Source organism: Eufriesea mexicana, unplaced genomic scaffold (assembly GCF_001483705.2).
Source record: "Eufriesea mexicana isolate 0111107269 unplaced genomic scaffold, ASM148370v2 scaffold4331, whole genome shotgun sequence".
NCBI lineage: Eukaryota > Metazoa > Arthropoda > Insecta > Hymenoptera > Apidae > Eufriesea > Eufriesea mexicana.
This window is the reverse complement of record NW_016912318.1, coordinates 101,691-121,599: the sequence shown is the minus strand read 5'-3', so window position 1 is coordinate 121,599 and position 19,909 is coordinate 101,691. Positions and strand designations below refer to the sequence as shown.

At 42.6% G+C, this 19,909-nt stretch overlaps 1 protein-coding gene across 1 annotated transcript in view; it reads left to right on the top strand.

Annotated features, from left to right (window-relative positions):
- LOC108551498 (rac guanine nucleotide exchange factor JJ) overlaps positions 1 to 19,909 on the top strand; it is a 158,017-nt gene that overhangs the window by 60,063 nt on the left and 78,045 nt on the right. The gene's annotated exons all lie outside the window — the stretch shown is intronic.

The following is a 19,909-nucleotide window of genomic DNA, read 5'->3' as shown; positions in this document are numbered from 1 at the left end:
ATGGTAGATTAGGTCAGGATCTATGACCAGCTTCCGAAGAGTAGACTTTGGTTAGGTAGATTGCGACCGTGGGCAGATCACGTTCTACAGTTTCTAGAAGCTATTCGAATCGAAGGGATATCGTGGGTGCTAAAGAAAGAAGGCACTATTTCCTGTTAATACAAGTTTCACTAGCGAAGGGGGCTAGTAGCTGTCACGGTACCTATCTTTGGAAGCTCTGTCCCACGGTGGTCAACGTCTCCGAGAATCATGACATGGACTGGTCGTAATGACATGAACTGGGCCCCCATTGACTCGGGACTCTCGATGTCTCTAGCAATGGAAATTATATCTAGGCATTCCTTTTCTGCATTGACAGAGGCGTGCCTAGAACATTATAGTCGTTGTAATAAGGCTTGCAAGGATAGTGTCAGGTATGTTGTAGGTCAATAATGATCTTTAGGTCTGGTGGACCTTCCATATTGGGCAGCCTTGCTTCGGGTTTTAGTTTATAAGGACCCTCTGTTTCCTAGAAACTGTCAATCTTAAACAGTGTACAGTATGAAGAGCATTATTACAATTGACAAGGACATGCAGGTTCCTTTATATCTGTATAAGTATATGTAGGAAACTATATTAAACTCATTCAGTTTGAACTAAAGAAATATATTTTTGTATAAAGCGATGTGGTGACGAGGTTTGACAAGGAACTGAACTGTCACGCTCGTAATATCGCTGAGAAAAAGGAAAAATTAAAACAAATGCCGGTGCAGATGCTGGCTTAGACTACACACTCATCATCGTTACACTTCAACGATATATTTGTATCCTTTATTGACAATAGACTTCATATACTTCATTGCTGTACAACTGTCAACGGATAGTTCCCTATGCATTTTAGCTCTCTGCACTCCGAGCAATTTTTAATATGACCTGTCAGAAACTTCGAGTCATTTTACTTTTCCTGTCAGCTTTTATAGTACAATGTTTACCAATCAGGTAGTAGAATATTTCATTTTCATCAGTTCTTCTGTCAAAGGTATATTGACAACAGGTTGCATAAACGCTGCAATTTCATATGAGAAATTAGAGCAGTAGTAAATCTAGGAACTGTGTTTAGACTTGGACCTGTCACACATACACTTGGACATGAATTCATCGAGCTATATCGAGAGATCACTGAACTCTGTTGGTCACGTTGGAACTATCATGGATCTTCAAAGATTCACTTAGCACTCGAGTTCTAGTGACCATATATACAGCAGGAACTGGTAGGATCAACCTTCGGAGTAGCTAGACCTTCGGCGACTTCCACTTAGCACAGATACAGCACTTTGGGGAGGGTTGGATAGTTCCCCGTAACGGTTGCAGCTTTTTCTCTTCAGCGACCCCGGGGTAACGAAGTAGGGGTGCGTGGCGTCGCACGGATTCGCTAAAAAGGACGAACCACCCCTCTGGGAGCGATTCCTCCACTCGTGTCGCGTTCGCTCTCTAACTTGGATCGCGAGGGAGCCGATTTCTTCTTTAAAGGAACACCGTGCTGCTCCTTTTTCCTCCAAGGTTCTCGACGATCCCGATTCGAAGCGTGTTGACACGTCATTGCGAGCTGAAAGCTGCTACGCAAAACCCCTTGCGAATTTTTCATTCGTGACCCTCGCGATATTATTTTCCTATAAATAGCGCGAGATCGTGCTACATTTGGTGTCTCGCTTTGCTTTATTCCGTAACGGAGGAAGGGAAAAAGGAAGCGTGACGGAATAGGGGCGCGGAATGTGTCTTGATACGTTTAAATGACATCGCGTGTGGGCAACTGTTCGTTGCCACATGCGTGAGACGACTTAAAAAGTCCTGTTGATAGATCGGTTGCACGATACGTCGTCGTTCTTGCCTAAAGATTTCACTACCCTTATAATGGGCTGAGTGATGGCGGAGTCGTATTGGACACGGTTGGCACTAACTAGCTATGACAGCGAAAGGTGCTAATTCTGAAATAGATTTCGTTTTGTTGGGAATAGAAATTTCTTTTCTGTTATGTCACAGCATCAGTCTAACTCTTGTCAATAGATGGATCTCTATTTGAAGGAGGTTCGAGGACTTTCTTGCAAGTCCTATGCTGTCATCAGTTTATACTCTCTTTCCTGATGTGCAGAGCTCAGAAAAAGGTGTTCCAGTTCTGTTCTTCCGTTCACACACTATTCGCGCGTAGTTTCTACTCGCTGTCAGTTCTCGTTGAACGGAGCATAGTCCTCAAACAGGTTGGCAAGGCAAGGAACGGTCACGCGAGAACAGGTTGGAAGCAACGACTTGTCACTCGTGTTTTCTCGTTATCATCCATCGGAGAGTGGCGAACCTGTGCTGGCGGTTCGGACTAATCACCGTGATCGATAAGCCGACATCACGCTAGCTGGCGATCGCGCGAGCACGCTTCTGTGGAAGCCTCGATCCATCCTGGATCGAGGAAATATCGCGCGCGGCGTCGAGTGGATGGTCGAAAGGACTTGATATTCCCGCGGTGCCCGTGGCGCACGTGAAATGAAACTGAAACGAGTGTTTACACGTGGAACGAATCAATTGACGCCGGTTGTACGTCCGATGGTAGTGTGTAACGAGTTTTAGGTTAGCCTCCATGATGTCGTCGATGCGCCGGATTGGTCTGTGCATCGGTCCAAGCCGGTCGATAATGCGATTACCGGTGGACGCCAGTGTTTGTCCCCGCGGCTGAACGGCGGAATAAAATGTGATAGCTTGGAACTTCCGGCAGAGGAAATCGCCGGTTTCTGCTGGGTCGGGAATTAATTCGTTGCGAGGAAGATCATCCAGGTTGAATTCGATCTTCGGACAGACCCTGTGCAGAGCTACGAAGCAGTAGCTTAGGAAGGACATGGATCTGATTGCTCATAGCGTAATAGGTTTGACAGGTTTCTCACTTACAGTTGGCTATAAATGGGACTTCGCAGTCTCTGAACTGAGTAATTTTGATTTAAATTTGATCACGAAATAAATACTATGCATAGTTGGCAGGAGGTAGCCTGAAAAATACATGGATCTGATTGATCATAGAGTGATAGGTCTGACAGGTTCCTTGTATAGCTACAAAGGAGGATTTACAGTCGTAATTTTGATTTAAATTCGATAATGAGATAAATACTATGCATGGTTGGCAGAAGGTAGCCCGAAAATTACATGGATCTGATTGATCATAGCGTAATAGGTTTGACAGGTTTCTCACTTACAGTTGGCTATAAATGGGACTTCGCAGTCTCTGAACTGAGTAATTTTGATTTAAATTTGATCACGAAATAAATACTATGCATAGTTGGCAGGAGGTAGCCTGAAAAATACATGGATCTGATTGATCATAGAGTGATAGGTCTGACAGGTTCCTTGTATAGCTACAAAGGAGGATTTACAGTCGTAATTTTGATTTAAATTCAATAATGAGATAAATACTATGCATGGTTGGCAGAAGGTAGCCTGAAAATTACATGGATCTGATTGATCATAGCGTAATAGGTTTGACAGGTTTCTCACTTACAGTTGGCTATAAATGGGACTTCGCAGTCTCTGAACTGAGTAATTTTGATTTAAATTTGATCACGAAATAAATACTATGCATAGTTGGCAGAAGGTAGCCTGAAAATTGCATGGATCTGATTGATCATCGAGTGGTGGGTCTGATAGATTTCTCATCTAACTATCGATGAGACTTTACAGTCTCTAAACTGAGTAATTTTGATTTAAATTCCATCACGAGTCGAACACTATACAGAGTTGGCAAGAGGTAGTCTGAAAATTGTATGGATCTGATTGATCATAGAGTGATAGGTCTGACAGGTTCCTTGTATAGCTACAAAGGAGGATTTACAGTCGTAATTTTGATTTAAATTCGATTATGAGACAGACATTATGCACAGTTGGCAGGAAGTAGCCTGGAAATTATATGGATCTGATTGATCGTAGATTGGTAGGTCTGATGGGTTTCCCACCTAGCTATAAATGAGTCTTCACAGTCGCTAAACCTGACAATTTCACTTTTGTAATCTTCTAAAATTTCGACTTAGAAGTTCTTCGTTCTCTTTTGTACTTGAAATGAATTTCTGTCCCCTGTTCCCTGGGATTAATTAATTTTGTAAATGACAAGCTTCATAATCTTTCGATATTGATGGAAAGTGTCATGACTGTAAATTGGTTTGACGCAGTGGCATAAAATCAGTGACATGAAAGCAGATGTAATAGCGTAGACATGGGATCGTTACTAGTCGCATGATAAAAACACTATGCTTACATTTGCTGGCAAGAGTTTGGAAGTAGGGTTTTAGGGAGCATCTCGACGCTCTGCGAGACTTCCAGTTCTGCATAGCGCTGTACGAGATTCGTGAGTTGGCAATCAGGAGGAATGCGGATCCGACTAGCCACAGCGTTACAGGTCATCCTTATCTGACACAGTCCCCAAGATAGGTCGATTCGACGAAAAACAGGATCGTATATTTTTCCGCGTCGAAAAGCTTAATCAGGACACGCGAAGACGAAAAGAGTCTAACCGAGAAAGCACTGACATAGACGTAGGATCAGTGTTAACCGTTCGTCGTATGATAGAGGACCTGTCTGTGCAACATATCCTACTACTATGTCAGTATCTGCTGCCAAGAACCTGGAAATAGAGACCTCGCGAGCATTGATCCCGTGACATGTCGTCGGATCTCTTTCCGGCCCCACATGCTACCTATATATCCACTTGGTAAGTTGAATATAAGTTGGCAATTTGAAGGAACATGAGTCTGACTGCTCGTATTGCGATAGGCTCCTTTTTACCAACACTGTCACACAGAATATCATAACGAATCTTCGATATTAGCGCAAAGAGCACAGTTTTGTACTCAGAAGGTGCCAATTACTGTGTCCCCAAATTGATCAAAATGTAAGGGTGACGTAGACTTAGGATGATCCATCGTCACTGAAAATATTATAATGCTAAGACATAGCTTCTGAATAGGCAGTGTGACAGTTTACTGCCAAGACATAGTTTCTAAGTACACAGTGTAGCAGTTTAGTGTCAAGAGATAGTTATAAAAGAGAGGTTAGAGTTCAATTAACAGAGTCAGAGAGTAGTTTCTGAGTCGTTACTGTAAATTTAGCGAGCAAAAGACCAGGTCAATGTTAAAACAGCAAACGTCATAGTGTGCACAGCGAAGGCTTATCTGTTGTTTTTCAATCCTATTACACTATTTATCAATCAGAGATCCTACATGAGTATCCTTCTGCTTCCCTAACTGTCACACAGAATATCATAACGAATCTTCAATATTAGCTCGAAGAGTACAGCTTTGCACTCAGAAGATGCCAATTACTGTGTCCCCAAATTCATCAAAATGTAAGGGTGACGTAGACTTAGGATGATCCATCGTCACTGAGAATATTATAGTGTTCAGACATAGCTTCTGAATAGGCAGTGTGACAGTTTACTGCCAAGACATAGTTTCTAAGTACACAGTGTAGCAGTTTAGTGTCAAGAGGTAGTTATAAAAGAGAGGTTATAGCTTAGTTAGAGTTAGAGTAATTTCTGAGTTGCTAGTGTGAACTTAGCGAGCAAAAGATCAGGTCAGTGTTAGAGTAGCAAACGTCATAGTGTGCACAGCGAAGGCTCATCTGTTGTTTTTCAATCCTATTACACTATTTATCAATCAGAGATCCTACATGAGTATTTTTCTGCTTCCCTAACTTTGGTCCTCTACATCAACGTCATCATCGTCACTTTAACCATTTATTCGAAGATAAGAAGAGAGTCGAGGCAGGTTACTACCTCATCCTTGCTCTCTTGCGTGCTTTACTCGCTGGCAGGAAGTCGAAGCAGAGATTTGGAGAGTATCATAGGTCAAGTCAGAGAGCTCTTCTTACCCCGTGACGTTCAGCGCAACTTCTTCCCAGGTACATACGTACGAACGCGTATAAATCGCTCGATTAGCGACTCTTCTCCGTTCCACTTCATCCCCTGCAAGATCCTCCCGGTAATTGGAGAGTCCTGGTAGCATCTGATCCGATCCATCTCGTTCCGATTCTCTTATCTGCCATCTTCTCCACGTCGATGGCTCCGCAGCGTTTCTTGTTAATTTCGAAGAGTAACGATACGATCGCGGATGTAATTACGCGATGCCGGAGCGTTTATTCCGCCATGCTACCTTCGCTTTCCAACTCTTCTCTCCGAGCTAACCGCGTCGCGTCGGCGACCCGGGCTGTGAGAGGAAAAAAGTTACGATCAAGGAAACGTACTTAGCGCGAATTACGTTTGAGGAGGGTACAATGGTTTAAGTAATTGGCCTTTTCACGGGCGAAAATCACATCGACCTGTCGCGTTCCCGGTGAAACATGGACCGTTTATGCGCGCAGTCGTTAGCTCTTCTTACCCCGTGACGTTCAGCGCAACTTCTTCCCAGGTACATACGTACGAACGCGTATAAATCGCTCGATTAGCGACTCTTCTCCGTTCCACTTCATCCCCTGCAAGATCCTCCCGGTAATTGGAGAGTCCTGGTAGCATCTGATCCGATCCATCTCGTTCCGATTCTCTTATCTGCCATCTTCTCCACGTCGATGGCTCCGCAGCGTTTCTTGTTAATTTCGAAGAGTAACGATACGATCGCGGATGTAATTACGCGATGCCGGAGCGTTTATTCCGCCATGCTACCTTCGCTTTCCAACTCTTCTCTCCGAGCTAACCGCGTCGCGTCGGCGACCCGGGCTGTGAGAGGAAAAAAGTTACGATCAAGGAAACGTACTTAGCGCGAATTACGTTTGAGGAGGGTACAATGGTTTAAGTAATTGGCCTTTTCACGGGCGAAAATCACATCGACCTGTCGCGTTCCCGGTGAAACATGGCCCGTTTATGCGCGCAGTCGCGCTCAAGGCGGCGCACGTGAACCCTGTTAAGGCCAATTTACACTTTGCACTTTCGATGACGTGCATCGTGATTCATTTACAGCGCAGGATGCGAAGATTGTTTCCATCGGTAGTAGAGGGTTGTAGGAGAACTGGTTCCCTTTTTCATCGATCGAGTAGACACAGATTAGGGTACACACGAGTGTGTACGGTGTTAGGAAATTGACACCTGCTTCGCGATTCCTTTGAAACCCTCAGCCACTCGATTCTCTAGACAGTTGCTATATTTATTCACCCTTCGTACTTCGGTGACGCAAACGAGTGCCATAAATTGGGAACTTCTCAGGAATAGAAGCACAGTGCACGTGTGATACAAAAGGGTGTTAAAAAGCAGTCATTTTTGGAATAACGAAAAATTCATGTAGCACATTTAACAGCATCTCACAAGAGTAGACATAGATTAGGGTACACACGAGTGCGTACAGTGTTAGGAAATTGACACCTGCTTCGCGATTCCTTTGAAACCCTCAGCCACTCGATTCTCTAGACAGTTGCTATATTTATCCACCCTTCGTACTTCGGTGACGCAAACGAGTGCCATAAATTGGGAATTGCTCAGGAATAGAAGCACAGTGCACGTGTGATACAAAAGGGTGTTAAAAAGCAGTCATTTTTGGAATAACGAAAAATTCATGTAGCACATTTAACAGCATCTCACAAGAGGCACAGAAACGTCCTAATCAGTTTGTCTAACGATACTGTATATTAATTTACTCCTCGTCTCTCGATGACCCAAACGAGTGCCATAAATTGGGATTTTCTTAGGAATAGGAAGCACCATGCTACATACACTGACGACCAAGTGTCTGATACAAGAAGGTGTCAAAAAGCGACCATTTTTGACATAACGAAAAATCTTTGCAGGACCTTTAACAGCATCTTACATATATACTTATCAGTTTATCAAAATATGGGGAATATTGGAAATAGTTGAAAATAAGTCTCATCGAACTCAGCCAGGTGTCATGTCCCATCGACTTCTTCATACCGAGTCTGTAATTGGTTACACAGTAAATATTTTGGGACCTAGAAATAATTCATCAGTTTTAAATGAACCGTTTCTAGAAGCCAAAACGCGAGAAGAGAATTTCTAGCTAAAGTGCCATCACCTGTCAAATGGACTGATGATAAACCAGTTGACAGTTGAACGAACCAATCAATCCCGACTCGTAATAAGAAGAGTCTAACCTAGGTCTAGCAGAGTGTGTGTTCATTGTTCTCTCATCGACTGTCGTAGTATCGAAACTATCGAAGCAAACGTGACTGTGCCTAATCCCTGGCAGGAAGACTGAGTCAGATTTCATGAGACTTCGTTAAATTCGTTAGACCGGCTAAGCGAAGAATGGACTGGACCTTGAAAGCGATAGGCTTCTCCCGTGACATAATATCGGCATTCGATCTCAAACGCCAATTTGGCTAATCCTTGGAGAGCATCGATGCCAGCAGTGGTACCCAAGGACATCGATCGCGGGACCGATTGGCAGTTGCGGTTGGAACGATTCCTCGCGGGATAAATCCGAGCAGGTGCGAACACCTCGTGTGCTCGAACCTGCCATGACTCAGGTAGAAAGTTGGAGAGCGTGAATTATCGATAATCCTGAGCGCTGTCATGATCGATCTCGGATTGGGCTTTTCTCGGTATTCACGTGTCAGGCACGTTTCGATCTCCGATTGGGCTGTTCTCGGTATTCACGTGTCAGGCACGTCTCGATCTCCGATTGGGCTGTTCTCGGTATTCACGTGTCAGACACGTCTCGATCTCGGATTGGGCTTTTCTCGGTATTCACGTGTCAGGCACGTTTCGACGTCTCGTCTTCGCGTTCGTCGCGTGGGTCTTTATCTGGATCGAAGGAGGGGGTCTCTGACTAGGGTGGGAGTGGGTTATTATGCGGGAAATCGGTGGTGGTCGAACGATGGAAGTTTCACGATCGAGTAGCAGTGGAACCGGTGAAAGAACGAAAGGTCTGCGCGCGAAAGGTTCCGTTTGCGGTCACAGAAGTCGTCTCCATTGTTCCCCGTGAAAATATCGGCTCTCTGGGTCCGCGATCGATTCGATATTCGCGAAGGAAACGCTCGTTTCCGTGCAAATCCAATGGCCGACTAATTGTTGTCGGAAAAGTGAGAAAACCGTGTCCGACGATGGCCTGCACGATTTGCGGATTTACGACTCGCGTTATGGTAATACGCGCTGTTAATTATTAAAGGATGCTTAACGATACTTGCGAACACAATTTCACTTATCGCTCGTTCTGTCGGCCACTTCTTCGCTCCGTAAAATACATAGACCGGGGAAACTCGGCGGTATCGATTTGCATATAAAGTAAGTTGGCCGCTACTTAGAAGTCGTATGACAAATCGCTCGCGTGGAGCAATTTTACACGGCAAATCGCTGCGTTTCTTTATGGCGTTGATTGTTTTCGGTGATGTAAGCAGAGAAAATGGCACTCACCGCTTGCAAGCTCCGTTTATTCACTCGAAATCTGTTAGTCCATTGCTTATAATTATTAATTATATCGATAATTGGGTATGGATATTAAAAACTTAAATTTTTCAATTTCATATCGTCCATTTCAATGGTTAAAATTGATCGTAAGACAGTAATTTGATTCGTAGAAAATTGTTAATATTATTATTATATATTGCTACTTTGTTTACATAAGGTGATCGATAATTACTCTTTTCAATAGGCTATTCGAAGATAGTAAATTTTTAAAAATAAATAAATTTCGAAACCAGTTACTCGGTTTTTTGACTGGATTTATTATTCCAAAATTGGTTATGGGTATTAAAAAATCCAATTTTTTAATTTAGTATCGTCCATTTCAATGGTTAAAATCGGTCGTCAGTGAGTAATTTGATTTATAGAAAATTGTTGATATTATTTGTTCTTATATGTTACTATTTTCTTTATATAGGGTGATCGGTAATTACTCTTTTCAATAGACTATTCGAAGATAGTACATTTTTAAAAATGATTAAATTTCGAAACCAGTTACTCGGTTTTTTGACTGGATTTATTATTCCAAAATTGGTTATGGGTATTAAAAAATCCAATTTTTTAATTTAGTATCGTCCATTTCAATGGTTAAAATTGATCGTAAGAGAGTAATTTGATTTATTATAGAAAATTGTTAATATTATTATTATATATTGCTACTTTGTTTACATAGGGTGATGGGTAATTACTCTTTTCATTAGACTATTCGAAGATAGTAAATTTTTAAAAATAAATAAATTTCGAAACCAGTTAGTCGGTTGTTTGACTGTATTTCTTATTCCAAAATTGGTTATGGATATTGAGAAATCCAATTTCTTAATTTAGTATGATTTATTTCAATCGTTAAAATTATTATTTATAATAATTAAAATTGTTATTATATATTACCACTTTGTTTAGATCGGCTAACCGGTTAATTACTCTTTTTAGTACGTCATTCGAAGACAGCACATTTAAAAAAATAAATAAATTTCGAAACTTCCTATTATCTGTCTTAATCGTAAAAATTGTCGATAAGCAAATAACTTGATTTATAGAAAATTATTATTATTTCTTGTTCTTATATATTATTAGAAGGATTTTTCATTTCACTTTCTATACATCAGAAGTACATAGGTTAACCGATTTATTGTTCTTTTTAATATTTTATCCAAAGAAAATCAATTTCTAAACGAACAAATATAATTTATTTACAGCCAGGCACGAAAGTATTTTAACACTAGCATTCTGCATTTTAATTAAATATACGAAGGACTTAAAAAATATATTTTATTATAACAATGGTGCAGAAACACTTTATTTAACACGTGCGAATATTTAAATAATCTCAAGGAAGCGAAGAAATCGTTTATTTTTAAGTTACAAAAATATTCAGACATTCTACACAAATTAGCTCATAAAATTGTAGAATTTTAAGAAATTTGAAGCTCATCAAATTAAAAATAATAATTTTAATTAAGGATTATTAGTTTCTTGGATATCCCTCTTATTGCAAAACACGATTTAAACGGATTTTCATGTTGTAATCAGTGTCGATACAATTCCATTCTCCCATAAACCTTTCTATTTAATTCTTCTTGTGATTTTATTTGTCTGACGTAGTTTTCCGGATCTACTGGCCCACTTAGTCCCATAAATTTCTCATGAGATTTAAGTCTAAGGATTGTAGGACATCACCGTACAGGTACCCCGCAAAAATTGTATATTATTAAAAATTACAATTTTGACTTTACTATACTTTTGATTAAAAAATAAATCTTAAAACCGGTATCGAGAAAATCGAATTATTGCACATTCTCGCATCAAAACGGATCATAGTTTTTGCCTGTACGACGTGCGAGCATAATTACGCGGCAGCACCTCGCGGTACCTCAACGAATTTTCTCCCTGCGAAATACCCTGCGAAGCTTCGTCGAAAGTTTCGGTAATAAAGCCGCAGCGATTATCCGGAAATAGCTTCATGGCTCGAATTTGTCGAAGATCCCTCCGATCGTGGAACGTCGAATCTTTGCCTCGTTACACGTCCGCCCCTGCGAGCAAAAAGCGTGAAATCCGCGTGGAAATTGAGGTCCATTACCCCGCGAATCTCGGTGTCCGAGGTCCTCGAACCCCCTCGAGATATTTTCGCGCGAAGAATTTCGACCCAAGAATTCCTTTATCCTCTGTTCCCTCTTCTCCGCCCTTTTTTTTCTCGCCCCCTGGCCCCCTGGCCCCGGCCCGGCGCACTTTCATGCGACGATAAAAGAGAATTCATGCTAATTAAATTGGACGGCTTCTTTATCCACGGCAGACGAACAGAAGAAACGGGGGCGTGACCATTCTTCCATTCGACAAAAGTATTTTTCCCCTTTTTGTAAGTTAAATTAGTACACCTAGTTCAGAGGCTCCTCCATTCGACATCCTTATCCTCTCTCGCATTATACCCTCTCGATTCTCCTTCTCGTTAAGAACCGATGGAAAAACGCGAGAGAGGGAAACAAAGTACACAGAGAAATTATGCGGAAACGTCAATCGCATAATCGAGTATCGATCTTCCATTAAATCCACGACTTCCCTGCTCCTCATTGCGCCCACTAATTCCCCGGCAGCATCGAGGATGTCTCTCGTTAATAACGATATCCGACTGGTACTCACGGCCAGGTCGATGTTTTTCGAACGAGGCCCGATTTAATCGGATCCCGAGGCAGTCACGAGGTTCACGGGGTCACCAGAGTGAATTCCGAATGAGACAGGTCGAATGACGTGCACTATGGACGAATGACAGAATGAAACGAAGTACAATGAGGATTGCGATAAGAAAAGAAAGTGAAAATCGGCCAGGGCCTGTTTGTTTCTTCCGCACGAAGTGCACCAAGTGCATCTCGTCTTGCGACGGAGGGTGGAGCAAATTAAATTAGAGGGCAGCCTTACCTCGGATAGGGGTGCGATTCAGTCACGTGCGGCGGGCCACCCCTTCTTTTATACACACTCGAATACTCGTGTCAACCCTCTTGCAGAGATTCGTCTGGTAATCTCCTCGTAAGCGTTCGAGCAAACGATAGGCTCTGATCGCGCTATATACCTGCGTTTTATTGTCCACCTAAGTGTTCCCGCGCCTGCCAGACGTGCCTGCCTACTCGAGTAGGCTGATAGATTCAATTATGAGGGACAATCGAACTTTCCCCCGTGTTTAATCCTCGATACAGGCAAGACGCTGTCAGTTTGGCAGACAAAGATCGGCTGCTGGGTGCTTGGCGGATATTAAACGCTTTCCTATATCAGCCTGGCCACGCTTTGCGACCGCAATATCCGGCTTTACGAGCGTCCGATGGCCACCATAAAATAACAGGAACGAGAAAATTCACGGGTCGCGAGTGATTTCGAAAATACAGCCGCGATCGATGAGGCGCACGATGCTTCCGGGGGTGGGCAAGAACACGGAAACCTGTGGAGAAATGGAGAGGAAGGGAGATGCTTGTCGCTGCATTTACCAGAAACTCCCGGGAGAATGATACAAATTGAATTTACTAGGTGGCGCGAGTGAGTTAGGTTTTAAGGCTGGCATTCCTTTGGTTTTCTTCGCTGCCGAGCGAGCCCGGTTGCAGCGGCGCAGGGGCTATCAGTGGCGCTATCCCGACCGCGGCACCCACCGCGGTTCCATCGCCGCTGACAATCCCGGAGTCTCTTCTGCCCGTGACGTCACTTGGCGCATAGCCAGCTCGCAACGCTCAATGAAACAGTCGGGAAGCCAAGGCGACGTGGTTGACGTAGCTTTACGCCGGCGTTATGCTGCGTGCACACGTTCGGGGCTGGACTCGCGTGGCAACGACCTTGACGGAACATCTCCCCGGATCTGTTCACGCGCTGCTGCACGGTCGAAGGGGGAGAAAGCGGTCGGAGGGGGGCACGGGGGTAAACAATTCGGGGTTTCCCCGGGAAAAACGTTCGGATCCCGCGACGTTTGACATTTAAACGCCACGGATGGACAAACGGGTGCCCCGAACGAACGATGAAAATGGTAAACAAAGAGTTAAAAGAAAGCTCGGCGGAATAAAGGACAGGCAAATATTTAACCCAGGCGAATAAAAGATACGCGATTATGAAAGGAGCGGATGATCGAGCCTGGGAACCCGCTCGCTTGATCGCTGGATCCCGTAGGCACGCACTCGCTCGACCAACCCTCTCGGCCGAACGTTACGGTCGTGGTCACGGAAAGAGGATTGATGAATCACGGGCAAACTCGTTCTTTCATGTTTCTGGACGATCGATCGACGAGCCTGGCGTTCCAGCGCCGGCGACGTTGACAGAGGGGAACACGGCAGGGGTAGATAAGCGGGAAGCGAGAGAGAGAGGGGTTGGAGAGCGAAGGGGTGGAATTGGGAGAGAGTAAGAGAGGGAGATAGGTAGGATGGTAGGTGGGAGAGAGAGAGGGAGAGTGAGTTGGCTCGACGGAGTAAATGAGAAACGGTGAACGGGGTGGATGACGAGAGAACGCGTGCACGATGACGGAGAGGGTAACAAAGGGACGGCGAGGGACAAAAGCGAAGGGACGAAGACGAGGCAGGGCAAATATGGAGAATGAAAGAAAAGAGGAAGAGACAAGTAAAAGCTGAGGAACGGAGAACGAGCTTGGCTGACTGGGAGCCGAGGGCAGGTTGCTTTTCCTGTTGCGAGGACAATCTGGGTCAAGCCCGGCTTAAAATATTCATAAAGCTGCACGCGAGATCCACGTACGACCGGTTCGATTCACATTAGAAATGCGCTGACTGGGGTATGTCAAGTAACTCTAGAGGGATGACGATGAGACATCGCCGCTGATTCGTCCTCGTGTGTATTAGTGATCCGCGGTAACCGGTGTTCGTGCACGCCCACTCGTTTCTGACAGAGGCTTGACAAAGCTCTTACCGACACCCTCCGCCTCCATTTTCCTGTCCCGCTCCTGTCCCGCGCGGTGACGGTCTGCCATTTCTCGCTGCTTCGGGGCTGCACACGTCGCGGCGCCGACCAAATCCTTGATTCCGAGCCGAGCCGAAGAAAGCTTTGCCCGCGCACGAGAGATTTCACTGTGGAACGTGTCACGTCTTGAAAATGAAAGTTCAACCGCGAACGGTATGCTCTGCAAAGGAATTCCGCGCGCCGCTCCGACCTCCCTTTCCATATACGTCAACGGCGAATACTTGCCGAATGGCTGGAATAATATCCTCATCCCCGTGGAAGGACGACCACGTATACGCGAAATAATTGCGATAACCTCGATTATTCGCGTTTCGTCGCTGATAGAGCCACGTACATCTGCGACGCTCCTGGAAGCTAGACTCTGTCATAGACATCTCATTGGCCCTTCATTCGCGAGTATTTGCTAGGTCGATAGAGTTCATAGAGCAATAAACAACGCAAAGCAGGTACAGTAGTAGCGAGTAACGTTGGCGTAATTTTCCGAGACCTAAGGATTCCTTGCACAGGGTTGCAATAATGGTTTGCGTGGTTCCTACGGTGCTGCCAATTGGCACCCTCTTGGTTGTCGTTCGTAATAGGGTAAACAAGTAGAGGACGTAAGGAAGGGGTGCGTTTTGCCCTGGACCTGCTAGTGGATTCATTAGTAAGACTACCTATCAGGCCCTGTCATAGACAGGGATTCTATTGACAGGTTTAAGAATAGTATATATAGGAAACGGAGGATTTTTTGACCGAGGACTTGTGAGAAGGTCTTCAACCTATCCTCCATTATTCGCGTTTCGTCGCTGACAGAGCCACGTACATCCGCGACGCTCCTGGAAGCTAAACTCTGTCATAGACATCTCATTGGCCTTCATTCGCGAGTATTCGCTAGGTCGATAGAGTTCATAGAGCAATAAACAACGCGAAGCAGGTATAGTAGTAGCGAGTAACGTCATCCGAGACCTGAGAACCCCCTACACAGGGCTGTGATGACGGTTTGCGTGGTTTCTACGGTGCTGTCAATTGGCTTCTTGGTTGACGTGCATGATAGGGTTAGTAGGTAGGAGGATTTAAGTAAGGGATGCGTTTCGTCCTGGGCCTGCTAGTGGACTCATTAGTAAAGCTACCTAACAGGCCCTGCCTTAGACAGGGATACTATTGACAGGTTTAAGAATACTATATATAGGAAACGGAGGATTTTTTGACCGAGGACTTGTGAGAAGGTCTTCAACCTAACCGCTATTATTCGCATTTCATCGCTGATAGAGCTACGTACATCTGGGACGTTCTTGACAGCTAGACTCTGTCATTGACATCTCATTGGCCTTTATTCGCGAGTATTCTCGTTATCACTTGGTCGATCGAGTTCGTAGAACAATAAACAACGCGGAGGATGTATAATAGTTATTGTTATGTTATTATACAGTATTATTGGCATAAGTTGGCTCTGTCATATCCGAGACCTAACCTTCTTGGGGGTCCAAGCACCTAGCCAAATCGGACACGTCTATAGCAGAGACGAGGAATTTCATTGAGCGTTTTCGAGGGTAGGGAAATGTAGGGATCCCCTTTACAGGCTTACGATGATGGTTTGCGTGGTTCCTACAGTGCTGCCAATTGGCATCCCCTTCGTCGTCTTGCGTGATAAGGTAAGCAGGTAGAAGAACGTTTCGTTCTAGACCTGCTAGTGGACTCATCAGTAAGGCTACCTAGCAGATCCTACCTCACACAGGGATACTATTGACAGGTTTTGAAATTGTATATATAGGAAACGGAGGGTCAGAAAGTCGTCAACCTCCTTCAAGTAATAATCCATCTATTGGCAAGGTTGAAAATGACGCTGCTACAAGTTCATAGAGCAATAACCAACCGAACCGAAGGAGGTATAATAGTAGCAAGTAACATTGACGTAGTTAGCTCTGTCATATCCGAGACCTAATCTTCTTAAGAGTCCAAACAGCTAGCCAAATCGGACACGTCGTTGGCAGAGTCTAGGAATTTCATCGAGCTTTTTCAATAGCGAGGAAGATTTTCTTCCATTTTCTCGAATAGACCACATCTCGATAGACAACTCGTGCTGCTGAGATTCGATCGGATCCTCATAAGACGATCGATCTTGCTTTTTCGTCCAGGAAGATTACTCCTCGGAATTTACATTTTCATTAACGACTTAAGTCCCGCTGAAGAGTGCTCCGTCAACAGCGTGCTCTTTCTTCCCGAAAAGGGGATTCCCGCTTAATCGGGGATATCCCGGAGTTCCTTTAATGCGTCCCACTCCGCCAGAATGAAATTCAAAGCTGATCCGTGAAAGAAGAAAAATTGCCGTGATACAGCCGCGGAGGCAAACATCTCCGAGGAAGACAAAGAGCAGCCATCTGGTCGGGGAAGGGATCCAGGATCATCTTCGCGATCCATAAAGGATACGAGCGCGAGGAATCCTTGCTAGCCCTGCTAGCAGAGTGGAAGTCAGACTGGGATCGATCGACTCTTCTTGGCCCGTTCGACTTCCCCGTCCCTTCCGCTTCTCTTCGCTGGTGTTTGCCGAAAGACAGAGTAGATGTCGCTAAATTGTTTCTCTAATCCTGGAGAAATCGCGTGGTCCAGTGGATCCTCGTTGAACGCTCGTTACGAGGGTCCTGGCTGAGCGGACATGTCAGCAGGTGGAACCCTTTCGGCTGGATTTTCATTTGTAGCGAGCAAACTGGGCTCCGGAGTTACCTGTTTGCTCATCGCCGGAGATTGGCGTGCCTTCGATATGCGAATTGTTGACTCGAGAAATCGACCGGAGAGCTTCCCGACGCTTTCCCTCTTTTTTCCCGCTCGTTATGCCACGCTGGATCAGAATCCAGCCACGGCCGGTAGCTTGATCGAGCGATCGCGGTTTATCTATCCCAGTGTACCTCTGGCGGTATCAGTTTCGCGGTATCGTTGCGTGACAGGTGTTTAAACAATTAGAGAGCAAGGTTTCCTTTGATATATGATAAACGATCGAATTTGTTGCCCCATGAATTCCCAATGTTGCTGATCGATTTTCGTAAATGTTTCCCGCACAATTAGAATTTTCTCGCGTTTTCCAGATGGCAATTCTTTGTTACGGTATATTTTGGAAATTCGGAAATTTTCGTAAATGCTTTCGGGACAATTAGAATTTTCTCGCGTTTTCCAGATGCCGATTCTTTGTTGCGGTATATTTTTGGAATTTGAAAGCTTTTTCGTATTTCTCATTTTATTAGCGATTATTATTTATTACTATTCGATTTTTGTAAATATTTTCCGGACAATTAGAATTTTCTCGGGTTTTCCAGATGGCAATTCTCTGTTGCTATATATTTTGGAAATTCGAAAGTTTTTGTAAATGCTTTCGAGACAATTCTAATTTTCTCGCATTTTTCAGATGGCGATTCTTCGTTGCCGTATATTTTGGAAATTCGAAAGTTTTTGTAAATGCTTTCGAGACAATTCTAATTTTCTCGCATTTTTCAGATGGCGATTCTTCGTTGCCGTATATTTTGGAAATTCGAAAGCTTTTTCGTATTCCTGATTTTATTAGCGATTATTATTTATTATTATTCGATTTTCGTAAATGTTTTCCGCACAATTAGAATTTTCTCATGTTTTCCAGATGCCGATTCTTTGTTGCGGTATATTTTTGGAATTTGAAAGCTTTTTCGTATTCCTGATTTTATTAGCGATTGTTATTTATTATTATTCGATTTTCGTAAATATTTTCCGGACAATTAGAATTTTCTCGGGTTTTCCAGATGGTAATTCTTTATTACCGTATATTTTTGGAATTCGTAAGCTTTTTCGTATTCCTGATTTTATTAGCGATTATTATTTATTATTATTCGATTTTCGTAAAAGCTTTCGCGACAATTAGAGTTTTCTCGCGTTTTCCAAATGGCAATTCTCTGTTGCCATACATTTTGGAAATTCGAAAGTTTTCGTAAATATTTTCCGGCAATTAGAATTTTCTCGCGTTTTTCAGACGGCAATTCTTTGTTGCCGTATATTTTGGAAATTCGGAAATTTTCGTAAATGCTTTCGGGACAATTATAATTTTCTCGCGTTTTCCAGATGGCGATTCTTTATTTCGGTATATTTTTGGAATTCTAAAGCTTTTTCGTATTCTTGATTTTATTAGCGATTGTTATTTATTATTATTCGATTTTGGCAAATATTTTTCAGACAATTAGAATTTTCTCGCGTTTTCCAGATGGCAATTCTTTGTTACGGTATATTTTGGAAATTCGAAACCTTTCGTATTCCAGAATTTATTAGCTATTATTATTTATTATTATTCGCGATTATGTCGCGAAGCTGTGTTCCGTGGTCGTTTGAAGATCACTCTTGCAATTGAATTCCATTTCAGGGATAGGGAAACATTCCGCAATTAATTTCCGAGTTAAGAAACGCGGCTTAAATAATTAGTCTTTCGATGTTTGAAATATGGTTTCCTTGCATTCGGGTTTATTTCACTCGTTTGGAAGCTGTTCTTAATTAATTTCCGAGTCGCGATTGTACTACAGAGCTTTACAGATTACTATTCGTTAATTTGAATAATTTGATGTAAGTCCATTTTGAGAGTTGCGAAGTTTCTGGAATTAATTTTTAAACTACGATTATACCAAACTTTACGAACTACCATTCGTTCATATGCATAACTAGTTTACTATTGATTAACGTTACAGTATTGTCGTGTAATATCGACAAGAATTTGACTTTTTTAATTCGAATTGCAATTACGTTTGACTAGTCTAAAATTTTACTTAATTGCAATTATACTTGACTAGTCTGATTAAAAAAATTTTATTAAAATTTTATTAAAATAAATTATTATTTAATTTTATTATAATTTTATTATTTAGTTGCAATTACACTTGACTAGTCTAATTAGAAAATTTCTATGATCAATTTTCAGAATACTGTTATACTGCGACACCTTTTTTTGATTAACTATGACGAATTTAATATATCATATAATTGATTAAGGTTACAATTTTCCAGTATTTAAAATTTTCACTATTTTCTATTAAAATCCACCCTATCGATTCAAAAGTGTACCTAAATACAAGTAATTCGTTGATTAACATTATACAATATTATGCATCTCTATAAATTAAATTTCACGATGCACTCACACTTATTAAATTCCCCACATAATTTCCCAAAATTGCATCAGCTTAATTTCTAATTTAATTTTTTGGTCTTCAGTTTCCATTATCAGTTCCAAACTACAGCTTAGTATAACTAATTCCTCAACCACGGTATACTATACACTTTCACAAATTAAGTATCACTGTACATTCTTCCAAAAACGTATACTCACATTAACCATTAAATCCTGCATATAATTTTCCAAAATTACCCAATCTCAATTTCTCAATTACAAAATACAGCTTAATATAACTAATTCCCTAATCACTATTATTATACCGTGCATCCTAGCAAATGAAATTTCTCCATTAAATTCTCCATATAATTTTCCAAAATCTCCTAATTCCACTAACTACGCAAGAAATATTCTTCCATATCCATTATCATCCATGATGAACGATGCTTCTATGAGCAGAGGTAACCACG